Raw genomic sequence first — 12,645 nt, 5'->3', positions numbered from 1 at the left:
CTAGTGTTTTAACAGATGCTTCATTTTTTGAGAGCAGCTTTCCCTGAAGATTAAGTGGTCTGTGGTAGAGTAGGTTAATTAAATTGGGCTTCTGGTGCATATTTTTTATACTTTTCCTTAATGGCCATGCCTTTGTTTTATTTATATAGCTGTTTTCAGTATGCCACATTTTGGTATGTTTGTTAGCTTGAGATGTTAGAAAGGATGATAAAATACATGTACTCCAAGGGCCATGTTAATTTTCTTTTTATTTGATTTCATATTAAATAAACATCTTAAGCAGTGCACCTTGTTAGTTATTCCTTGTTTTAATATTCTTTCTTCTATACCTATGAACTGTTTAAAAATATATATTATGTCTAGGGTTTTTGTTTGTACTGGTGGCACACATCTGCACATTACCTCGATATTGGTGCTGTACATAACAAAATTCATTCCACACACGGATGAAAAAAATTAGAGGGAATGTTGGTCGAGGCAGGTGTTGGGGTTCCTTCAGCTATTTTGCAGCAGTTTCCCCCTACCCATACCATCCCTCCTCCTCAGGCTCATGGGCCTCCGAGGCCAAGCCTCTGCCTCATCAGCAGCCAAGTACTCCATGAATTCGATGGACTCTGCCAGAGTCCACAGTTGGTGCCACTGCACCCTTTCCTTTCCCCTGCCTAGGAGGATCTGAGTGAACTGTTCCAGGACCACAGTTTCTACCACCTGGCCCCTGAATGTTTCTCAGGTTCTAACCACCACCAGGTGCTGTCTCGTAGACATGCTACTGCTCCGGGCCTGGCCCTCAGGGAATACCCCTCCTGGCAAAAGTGGCAGTGGTAGGTGTCATGGTTGATCCCTGTCTGGTCCAAGATGGGAGTTTTTCCTGTTTTGTACTCCAGGGCGTCCTGGGGTTCTAAGCCCAGTTCCCTGAGGGACACTGGGTGGCAGTGGCCACCTGTTCGAATGTTACCAGGAATGCCTCCAGATCATCAACAGGTCCCATTTTTGCCAAACGCAGAGAAAGGCCAGCAGGAAGGGCCCTGGGTCTTGCCCATGGAGAAGGGTTTGGCTTCTCTGTTGGGTGCATCATGGTGGCTAGTTCTTGGATCAAATGCTCCTGCTGTGCTTGATGTTGCACTGTCAACTCCCTCATCAGCTGTTGCTGCTGGGTCATGATTTGCTGCAACAGCTGGGCCTGCTGTTGGGTGGCCTGTTGTTGTTGGCTCTCCAAGAACCATTTCAATATTTTCTCCATCTCGGGCAAGGAGGCGGATGGGCAGGCGAAGAAAGGCTGCCCTCTTGGTACGCTCTTCCCGCTGGGGCCTTTCGACAGGGTCCGGTCGTTGCTCACATTTTCCACCACTTGCGGTGGTGTTTGCACACCTTGTCTCCTGCCAAGGTGGATAGTTAGTATGTGGACACTGTGGTTACTGTCTAACTGTCAAACTGTATTGAACCTCTATCATAGCATTCCTTCTCAGATCTGAACCTTAGAGTTCAGAAAATGAGATACTAGCACCTGAATCCTCCAAGCTTAATTACCAGCTTAGATCTGATAGCATTGCCACCACCCAAAAATATAGTGTTTTGGGGCACTCTGACCTCCCCAGCCTTCCCTGGGGACCCCAAGAGCCCAGATCCCTTGGGTTCTTAAAACAAGGAGAAATAAACCATTCCCCCACCTTTCCCCCTCCCAGAATTTCCCTCCCTGGGCTATCCTGAGAGATACTGATCTAACCTCTTAAATCACCATACAGAGAAGCATCTCCCTTCCCTTCCACAAAGAGGCAAACAGATTCAAGGAAAACAAAGAGATATTCTATCTCTCCCCCTCCCGTCTCCTCCCCCACCCGTCCTGGTGAGTTATCCCAATCCCCTGGAATAACACAAGGGAAACAAGGGAAAAAAAATCAATCAGGTTCTTTAAAAAGAAACCTTTTAATAAAAGAAAGGAAAAAGTAAAGAATTATCTTTGTAACTTTAAGATGTAAATATTACAGGGTCCTATAGCTTACAGACACCAGAAAGAGACTTTCCCCCCAGTACCAATACAAATCAAAATATTCCCAGCAACTACACATATAAAAGTTAACCAGCCAGATCCACAATTGCAAATAGAGTAAAAACAATCAAAAAGCCTAAACCGCCTGTTTTTACTTACTATATGAAAAGAAACTTAGAGAGCCTGTAGTAATGTCTGGTCTCTCTCAGACCCTCCGAGAGAAGAACACACAACGGACAAAGAACACACACAAAAACTTCCCTCCACCCAAATTTAAAAGTATCTTGTCTTCTGATTGGTCTTCTGGTCAGGTGTCCAGTTCCCTGCTTGTAACCCTTTACAGGTACAAGAGACATTAACCCTTAACAATCTGTTTATGACAACCTCACCACACTGAGGTCCAACGGTCAGAGCGAAAGCAGCAGCTCTTGGGTCCAGGGCTGCATGGCCTAATGGCCAGAGTCAATACAGCAGCCCTTGTGAGCAGGGCAGTATGGCCTAGCAGCCAGAGTCAATACAATGTCCCTTGCCTCAGGACAGCATAGCCTAGTGGCCAGAGTCAATGTAGCAACCCTCAGATACAGGGCAGTGTAGCCTAGTGGCCAATACCCAAGGTGGGGGGGCCAGGACCACTCAGGGCCCTAGCACTGGCAAAGTGGTCCACCACTAGGTCAGCGTGGACTCCCACCAAAACATACTGACCTTACACAGGTGGGAAATATCACTCACTCATCCTCCCTGGGTCACTTCCTGCCATGCCTCCTGAAGCTGCAGTGCATGGGGTGTCAGGGTCTCTGGGCTTGTCAGCGCAGGTAATTCCCTAGGGCTCTGTTGGCCACAGATCTCTAGTCCAGATCTCAGGATTTCCAGCTCGTGCATGCAAGGGCTGGAGGCTCCACCAAAGGTCCTTCCTCTCCAACAGTCAGCACAGAGTGAGCTGAGCTGCTCCCTTTTATACTTGCATAGCACTTGGTACATACCCAGTATGGTCTGAGGGGTGTGACTTCCTCTACCCATAATGTGGGTTAACCCCTTCCAGTCCAGTGCTAGGTATGCTCACCCCTTAACAGCATCATACTGACACACTGACACTCTGTGTCAGCATCATACTGACACACTGATGACATCAGCACACCTCTTTTGATGACATCACACTGGTACATTGTCACACCATGATTATGGCTTCTGGTTTTGAGTATTTATTCATTTCATTTTTTGGAGTTTGTTATTAGCAATTTTTGAGTTCTATGTAGATGACCAAAAATCTGTATATTCACATAGTACTGTTTCAAACAGTAATATGTTAAAGCACATTAGTAAATCTTTAGTGTGAACCAACAAGGTTTACATGGCTCAATCAATGAACAATATGTTAGTGCACTTTAGAAATCACACCCCCTTAGTTTAAGTTACCGCTCCATGTAGACAAGCCCTTAAATGCAAACTGGGTTGCAGGGACATTGCCTATATAAATTGCACTTCGAATGGGGTGAACTCAGCATGAACTAAGTAACCATTTCCAATGTCCTCACAGTGTTTATTCGATAAACACCAATTTCCTTGTGGGGGAGGTATCTGGGGTGTTTTATTCATTGGTTAAAACCTAAAATCAGAAGCCTCAACTATGAGACAATGTGAAGACACAATGCAGTTACATCAGCACACGTCTGTATGATGACATCACATTGACACATTGTCACACCCTGATGCATTGCGATGGCATCACACTGGCATACTGTGATGGCACCATGCGGTCACATCACATATCACTGTCATATGCCTTAAAATAGATCTGTGCCAACACATCCTGAGGTTGCATCTGACATCATATAAGTGGATTCCCAGTGGACTAATGGTAAACAGTGTGGTAAACAGTGTGGATCAACAGTTAATTAATGTTTATAAAGCACTTTGTAGAAGATAGCTGCTATATACATGCAGTATTATAGAATGCCAGTCTTTTTGCATATTTCAGCAGTGCAAAAATGAAGCAGGTGGGAATGATGAGAAGTATACTCACTGTGGAGTCATTTACTAAACATAATAAAGCAGGCACTCATAAATTCACACTGCTGAATAGGAAACCCATTATGCATTACCACAGTTTGTAAATAAAGAAGCTATAAAAATCCATTAAATACATCATTATGAAATGTACTTTGTTCATTTATTTTGACAAATGTAATTTGGTTTCAATTATTTATTATACTTTTTACCAGGACAGGTGTAAATGTACTGGAGTATATTTTGCCTAAGCAATGGAATTGTGGCAATATAAATCCTCATGATAGCTGCTGCGGTTGAATCTTTGCTGAGAAGTGCCCAGGACTGAGAGCTGACTTTTTTTCTTTTAAAGTGGATATTTATAGTAGCTGCAGATGAGCAAAATTAAAATTTAGTGAGGTTGTATTGCTGACTCTCACACTTTTATCATGAGTCTCATTATATTTTTTTTCCAAGCCCCAGCTCCTAGAATTATGTGATTGTGAGTAAATCTCATCTTTCATTTTTTTAAAGTACATTTCTAGCCTTCATGGTTGTGGAGAAAAGCTTGAAAACATGACGCAGGTACAACCTACACACTCAAAAACCAGAAAGCATATAAAAACAACTTATCAAAACGTATTTTTTTAAACACATGATTTTTTTAAGCAAATCTCATTATTTTTGGGGACCTGGCTCATGATCTTTTAATGATGAGAGTTGGCAGTAGTATAAGTTTTCTTACAGTAACTTGGAATATGAAAGGGAGTGAGCTATGTGCATACTAAATGTTTCTTCCATATATAGAAATTTGCTAGTGAAAAAATAATATTAATGCATTCTAGAAAAAGGGAGTGTTTTTGGGGAGTCACTAAGGGGCAAATTTTGAAGGGCTCCTCTGCATCAGAATTGGTGTGGGTTTGGTTTGCCAGGGACAGGAGTTTCTGAGCTACACTGATCCTCCCTTTCCCCATCAGTGTGGTATAAGGGCCATGGTTGTAATTAGTAGAATGGCTGAGAATCAGAATTGCTGTTCCCCAAGAAATTCTGGTATTTGGACATCTGTTTCTGTCTCAAATTGGGATGGGAAGTCAAAATATCAATTTTATTCATGGAATGGAAAGCTCTGAACATTTTTTATTTGAAACAGTCAAAATGTTTGGCTTCAGCTTGATTTAACGTTGAGCTGCATCAGCTTGATCTGCTACAGTGCCTCACACTCTCATTCTCTTCTAAGGGCTGGGCTCCCATGATGCAGTATGGCAGTTCAACCAGAGGAGAGACCGTGGCACATTATAGGAGATGCAGTCCAGCCTGGAAGCCTGACCCACAGAGAAGAATGAAGGGCTTGAGGCACTTGAACTACAAGTCCCGTGAGGTACCAGGGCAACTCAGGCAGACACAGATTAAATCAAACTAACCGATGTGCCACGTTCAGCAAGCATGCCATAGGTTACCTAACCCTGGACAACTGGAACAAGTCCATGGGTCCAGATCTAATGCATACAAGGGTGCTGAGGGAATTGGCTGACGTGATTGCAGAGCCATTCACCATTATCTTTGAAAACTCATGGAGATCAGGAGAGGTCCTGGATGATTGGGAAAAGGCAAATATAGTGCCCACCTTTAAAAAAGGGAAGGAGAACCCAGGGAACTACAGATCAGCCAGCCTCACCTCAGTCCTTAGAAAAATCATGGAGCAGGTCCTGAATGAAAACATTTTGAAGCACTTGGAGGAGAGGCTGGGGACTGACTGGCTAAGCGGCAGTTCTGCAGAAAAGGACCTGGGGATTACAGTGGATGAGAAGCTGGATATGAGTCAGCAGTGTGCCCTTGTTGCCAAGAAGGCTAATGGCATATTGGGCTGCATTAGTAGGAGCATTGCCAGCAAATTGAGGGAAGTGATTATTCCCCTCTAATCAGCACTGGTGAGGCCACATCTGGAATATTGTGTCCAGTTTGGGGCTCCCCGTTACAAAAAGGATGTGGGCAAATTGGAGACAGTCCAGCGGTGGGCAACAAAAATGATCAGGGAGCTGGGGCACGTGACTTACGAGGAGAGGCTGGACTTGTTTAGTCTGCAGAAGAGAAGAGTGAGGGGGGATTTGATAGCAGCCTTCAACTACCTGAAAGGGGGGTTCCAAAGAGGATGGAGCTAGGCTGTTCTCAGTGGTGGCAGATGACAGAACAAGGAGCAAAGGTCTCAAGTTGTGGTGGGAGAGGTCTAGTTTAGATATTACGAAAAACTATTTCACTAGGAGGTTGGTGAAGCACTAGAATGGGTTATCTAGGGAGCTGGTAGAAACTCCATCCTTAGGGGTTTTTTAGGCCCTGTTTGACAAAGCCCTGACTGGGATGATTTAGTTGGTGTTGGTCCTGCTTTGAGCAGGGGGTTGGACTAAATGACCTCCTGATGTCTCTTCCAGCCCTAATTTTCTATGATTCTGTAACACCTCCAAGCTGCCTTCCAGCACATAAGGGAGGTGGGAGTAACTGTTAAGGCCAAAAAATGTGAAATAAGCCTAAACAGGGTAATGTACCTTTGACACTAGGTGGGTCAAGGAACTATCAACCCCCTACAGGCAAAAGTAAATGCTATCCAAAATTGGCCTGACCCAAGTCAAAAAGCAAATCCAATCCTTCTTGGGCTTGGCCAGGTATTACCAACATTTTGTACCAGACTATAGCCGAATTGCCACCAGACTGACAGACCTAACCAGGAATAGACAGCCAAATGCAGAGCAGTGGACTGAAAAGCATCTAAAAGCCTTTAACCAGCTTAAGGCAGTCCTTACGTATGCCCCTGTACTTAGGGCCCCAGACTTCGACCAACCTTTCGTCATAACCATAGATGCGTCCGAGTGTGGTGTAGGAACAGTTTTAATGCATGAAGGACCAGATCAACACTTCCATCCTGTCATGTTTCTCAGCAAAAAACTTTCTGAGAGGGAAAGCTTCAGGTCAGTCTCAGAAAAAGAATGTTATACCGTTGTGTATTCTCTGAAGAAGCTAAGCCCATATATTTGGGGATGGTGTTTCCACCTGCAGACTGACCATGCTGCACTGAAGTGGCTTCACACAGTCAAAAAGACTAACAAAAAACTTCTTTGGTGGAGTTTACTGCTGCAAGACTTTGATTTTGAAAAACACCACATTTCAAGAGCCTCAAACAAAGTGGCTGATGCACTCTCCTGGAAAGGTTTCCCAGAATCAGCTGGGTAAAAATGTCTTGTATTCTAAGTGACTGTAGTCCTTGAAATGTGAAAAATACTGTTTAGTTCTTCCTGTAAATAGTAGTAAAATTAGAGGTGCATGTATCTTACTAATTCTGTTTCCTAAACCTCCAGGAAGAAATCCCAACCAGTGTGGACCTTATCTGAACCAGGCTGTCCAGCACCATCTGTGATTTAGGAGGGGGTGTGATAAATGAAAGGGGGGGAAAGGGGTAACTTCCTTTTATGGACACCCAGGGGGGCAACTTTAAAATCTCTCTTGGGATCAAGCTGTTCTCTACTTGATTTACCTGTAATGGGTTAAAAAGTCTGACTGCATGCATAGGTAAAAGGAAGTGAGTGGGCACCTGGTCAAAAAAGCCTATGGGAAGGCTAGAACTTTTTAAAATTGAAACGAGACTTCTCTTTTGTCTGTCTGTGGTTGTTCTCCCCGAGAGCAGGGACAGAGCTGGACTATGCTGTAAGACCTTGCGCCAGGTATGAAAAATCATTAAATCATACCTAGAAACTCCAGATATGTAAGTAGATCACGAAATGTCTAGGAAGACTGGATTGGGTTATCTCTTTTATTACTTTATGGCTTGTGGACTTCTCTGTTCTAACCCCCAGATGCTCTTAATGCTTAATTATTATATTTGCTCTTTTGAAATCTGGCAATAGCCTAAATTCCAGATGTATTTTCTTTCTTTTTGTTTTTAATAAAATTTACCTTTTTTAAGAACAGGATTAGGATTTTTGTGTTCTAAGACGTTTGTGCATGTTATTTAATTAGCTGGTGGCAACACCTGATTTCCTTTGTTTTCTTTCTCAGCTGTTCCCCGGAGGGGCTGGTGGTGAAAGGGCTTGAGGGAACCCACAGGGAGGAATTCCCAAGTGTGCCTTCTTGGGTTTAAAGGTTTTTTTTTTTTTTTCACTTGGGTGTTGGCTGCATCTACCCATACAAAGTCAGAGAGAAGCTGTAACCTTGGGAGTTTAATACAAGCCTGGAGTGGCCAGTATTAATTTTTAGAATCCTTGCGGGCCTCTACCTTCTGCACTCAAAGTGCCATCGTGGGGAATCAGCCTTGACAACAACATGTCATGTTTATTATTGCAATAAATTACACACTGCTTAGTGCCGCTGAAAAAAGTAGAATAATGGCACAGCTTGTATCAGAAAAGAAAAGTTTTCCAAAAATAAATAGCTTAACCTGTTTATTTGTATTCCAGCAATTTCACAGAACACTTTTCCACACACTTAATTTATCACATAGCTCACAGAGATTTATAAGTAGCCCACATTGCGTAAACATCAATTGTGATCTTGTACAGCTCTTGGAACATTGTGGCCCCAGGCTCTACTATAATTCATATAAAAGATGAATAGTGATAGCAGCTTTTTCATGAGAGGGTCATGCTGAATAAACTGCCCCAGACAGTGCTGGTGCTAATCCATTGAGGACCATAAGGAGAAATATTTTGGGGAGCCTGTGGTGGGTTTTGTACCTCGTCAACCCCTTCGATTTAAGGGGGGGGCGAGGTTAACTCCACCTACCTGCATCTATGTCAGTTCTACTGCCTCCCTGGTAGTCAGGGCTGTATGGCCCAATGGCCAGAGTCCTTCTAAATCCTCCTTCCCTGGTGGGATAGCGTGGCCTAGTGGACAGAGTCCCTATAGTGTGCTCCTAAAGCAGCATGGCCCAATGGCCAAAGTCTCTCTAAACTCTCTTCCTCTTGCAGGATAATGCATCCCAGCAGCCAGAGTTCATCTATCTCCTTGAGGTAAAAGAGGAGGTCGATGAACTATGTCATCACCAAAAAGGATGCGGGCAGGGGGGGATAAAGACAAATGGTAGTGAAGGCCAGGCCCACCCGCCTTTACTGGGCTCCAACCCAAGGCCCTATCAGTGACAGCGTGATCCACCACAGGTTAGCGGGGAATCCTACCGCAACACGCTGCTCTCAGAGAGGTGGGAGAAACCACTCCCTTCCCTTCCCTGGGTTACTTTCTACCAGTTCTCCAAACATAGCAGTCCCTGTGGCATCAGGGTGTCCAGGTTCTTCAGCACGCAGTGCTCCCTGGGGTTCCAACAGCTGTCGTCCTCCGGTCCCAGTCCCTGGTTCCTCAGCCCTCTCTGGTAAGGGTCGCAACTGCTCCTGGGTTGGAGACTCTACTGGGCATCCTCCTTCGTCAGCTACCAGCCCTGACTGAGCAGCTCTGCAAGCTTTTATACTTGACTCCCAGTTGGAGCATACCCAGCAGAGCTACAGTGGACGAGAAGCTGGATATGAGTCAACAGTGTGCCCTTGTTGCCAAAAAGGCTAATGGCATTTTGGGCCCCACACTATAAGAAACACATGGAAAAATTGGAAAAAGTCCAGTGGAGGGCAACAAAAATTATTAGGGGGCTTGAGCACATGACTTATGAGGAAAGGCTGAGGGAACTGGGATTGTTTAGTCTGCAGAAAAGGAGAATGAGGAAGGATTTGATAGCTGCTTTCAACTGCTTGAAAGGGGGTTCCAAAGAGGATGGATCTAGACTGTTCTCAGTGGTACCAAGTGACAGACCAAGGAGTAATGGTCTCAAGGTGCAGTGGGGGAGGTTTAGGTTGGATATTGGAAAAACTTTTTCACTAGGAGGGTGGTGAAGCACTGGAATGGATTACCCAGGGAGGTGGTGGAATCGCCTTCCTTAGAGGTTTTTAAGGTCAGGCTTGACAAAGCACTGGCTGGGATGATTTAGTTGGGGATTGGTCCTGCTTTGAGCAGGGAGTTGGACTAGATGACCTCCTGAGGTCCCTTCCAACCCTGATATTCTATTCTATGATAACAACTGTGATGAATATACAAATAGTTTCATCTTCAGGAAATTCTTACAGGTATAGTTCCTGTAGGATAGTGGGGAAACTGTCTAATTGGGTCTCTGATTTGCAGGTATGGAATGATACACATTTCTTAAGAAAATAAATCCCTGGTTTTAGCTGGCTGAATTATTTAATTATATCTTCAGAAGCTTTCTTCTCTAGGAGCGTGTGACGAAGTGGGGGGGTTTCTTGGGGTTTTCTGTGTTTTCCAGGGTTTGCATGCACAATGAGTGGGACTTAATGTCCCTGGGTGTTACTGGTTTAACGAGGTGAAGGGAGAGGGAGTTTGTTGTTACGGAGGACTGGAGAGGGACTCGGGACCCCAGCTCAGGAGACACAACCAGTTCTGGCCAGTGGGAGGACAAAGGGCTGCAGAGAGAGGACCCCGGTGACCTGACCAGCCGGTTCCAGCCAGAGGAGAGTTGCGAGGAGAGGAGACCCAGGCCTTCCTGTTTACGACCCTGTTTACCTGGAGAGAAGACAATGGACAGAGGCGGGGCTTGAGGCCGGGGATATCAGAGGCCCAGCTGGGAAGCAGGGGGGCTCGGGGGCTGGTGAGGGGAAGCAGGCAGAGCCCACCTGGATGTAGGGAGACTGGGATGTGCTGTTATTGTGAGAGGCCAGGCCTGAGGCCCTGAGAGTTTCCTGTGCTGTGTTCAACTCTCAATAAACCCTCCTGTTTTATGCTGGCTGAGAGTCACTCCGGTCTAGGGAACAGGGTTGCATCAGCCCCTTCAGGGGTGAAGAGGTCCAGGGAGTCCAGAGTGCGTGGACTCCCGGAGGGGGCCCACGGCAGAGACAGACATGCTAAGGCTCAGAGAAGTGCAGCTCCAGGAGGTGGGGGGGCCTGACCCTGAGAGAGAGTGGACCCCCCTAGAAGGGCTGTCTCACTGAAAGGGGCACCCCCCACGGACCACACAGGGCCAAGAGTGGGCATGATCTGTGAGTCTGTGACAACGTGGTAGCAGAGGATGGTTCGTGGATGCACCCTGTAGACGTTTGGCTGCAGGTGCTTTGCAGTGAGTGGCTGCCAGCAATAGAACGAGGGTATTGAACGGAACCAGCCTGAAAATGGCCTATTACCGGCTCCGTAAGAGCGACCTGGCAGGTATGTGCAGGGAGAGGGGGCTGAGTGTGGGGAGGCTCCCTAAGGAGTGGCTGATTGCTCAGCTTTTAGAGAATGACCAGTCTGAGGAACAGACTCCAGATCCCAGGGGGACTCCCGGGATACCCGATGAGCTGGGGAGTAGCCGTGGGGGCAGTCTGTGTAGCGACTGGGAGGGTGTCAGACCCGACTCCCCAGTCAGCACAGGGAGATCCCAGTCAAGTTCCTCCCTCAAGGAGCTGCGGAAACTAGAGCTGGAGCTGAAAGCAAAGGAGCTGGTGCTGGAGGAACGGAGGCTGGTGGACAGAAAGAGAGAACAAGAGGACCATGTAGAACAGAGAAAACATGACTTGGTGATGGAGGAGCGGCAGGCCAACAGGGCCTGCTGGGGGGTAAGTGGGGAAGGGCCCCGAGACACCAGTGGTGTGGGGATTCTGGACACCAAACTACTACCCCAGTTCAAAGAGGGGGCGGATATTGATACCTATCTCACAGCCTTTGAGAAAACTTGTGATCTGAACCAGATTGACCCCACAGACAGGCTGTGCTCTCTGACCCCTCTGCTGGCTCCCCAAGGCCATGGAGGCATTCAGCCAAATGGATGGTGTTGAGACGGGGGACTATGACCTGTTCAAACAGGCTTTGCTGCTGAAGTTTGAACTGACCCCCGAGGCATACTGGAAACGATTCCGGGGTGTACGCAAGACCTCAGTTGTCACTTACAAGGAGGTTGCCAACCTGCTGGGGGAATATCTCCGCAAGTGGGGGAAGGGCGCAGGGGCCACCACCACAGAGGAAGTGTATAACCTGGTGGGGTTGGAGCAGCTGTATGACATCTGCCCTCCAGACCTTAAGATGTGGCTATTGGACCGGAAGCCCAAGGATCTGTGCAGTGCGGGGTCACTGGCAGATGAGTTTGTGGACAGCAGATCAGCGGCAGGAGGAAGGCCCACATCGGGGGCTCAGAAGGGGAGTCACCCAGAGACCTCTCAAAGGTGGGACTCCAGGAAGCCCAACTCAGGGGTGGCCGGGAATCCTGGGGCGGGCCGACCGCCCGCATGGGACTTGAGGGACCTGAAATGTAATTACTGTGGCCAAAAGTGGCACAAGGTGGCCCAGTGCCTGAAGATGAAGGAAATGGCAGCCAAGCAGTACCCGAGGGGTAACTGGGTGGAAGCCCACCGAGAGGGGGCACTGCCGGGCCAGGGGGACCGCAGTCGAGAGGGCTGTGCCAGGGGGAGGGAACCGACAGACCAGGCCAGCAGGAGAAGGTGGGGCCCCAGGTCCAGAGCAGCCGTACTCCATCCGCCGGGTGAGCGTGGGACAGGCCCCGGGGGACAATCGTCACATCATCCCCATTGAGGTGGGGGGAAGGAGCATCCAGGGGTTCTGGGACACGGGCGCGGAGGTGACACTGGCGCGGTCCAAGGTGGTGGACCCAGACCAACTAGTGCCCGATGCCTGCATGACCCTGAGGGGAGTGTTCGGGCCCC

This window comes from Gopherus flavomarginatus, chromosome 4, assembly GCF_025201925.1.
Source record: "Gopherus flavomarginatus isolate rGopFla2 chromosome 4, rGopFla2.mat.asm, whole genome shotgun sequence".
Lineage (NCBI taxonomy): Eukaryota > Metazoa > Chordata > Testudines > Testudinidae > Gopherus > Gopherus flavomarginatus.
Note: the sequence above shows the minus strand (reverse complement) of the source record.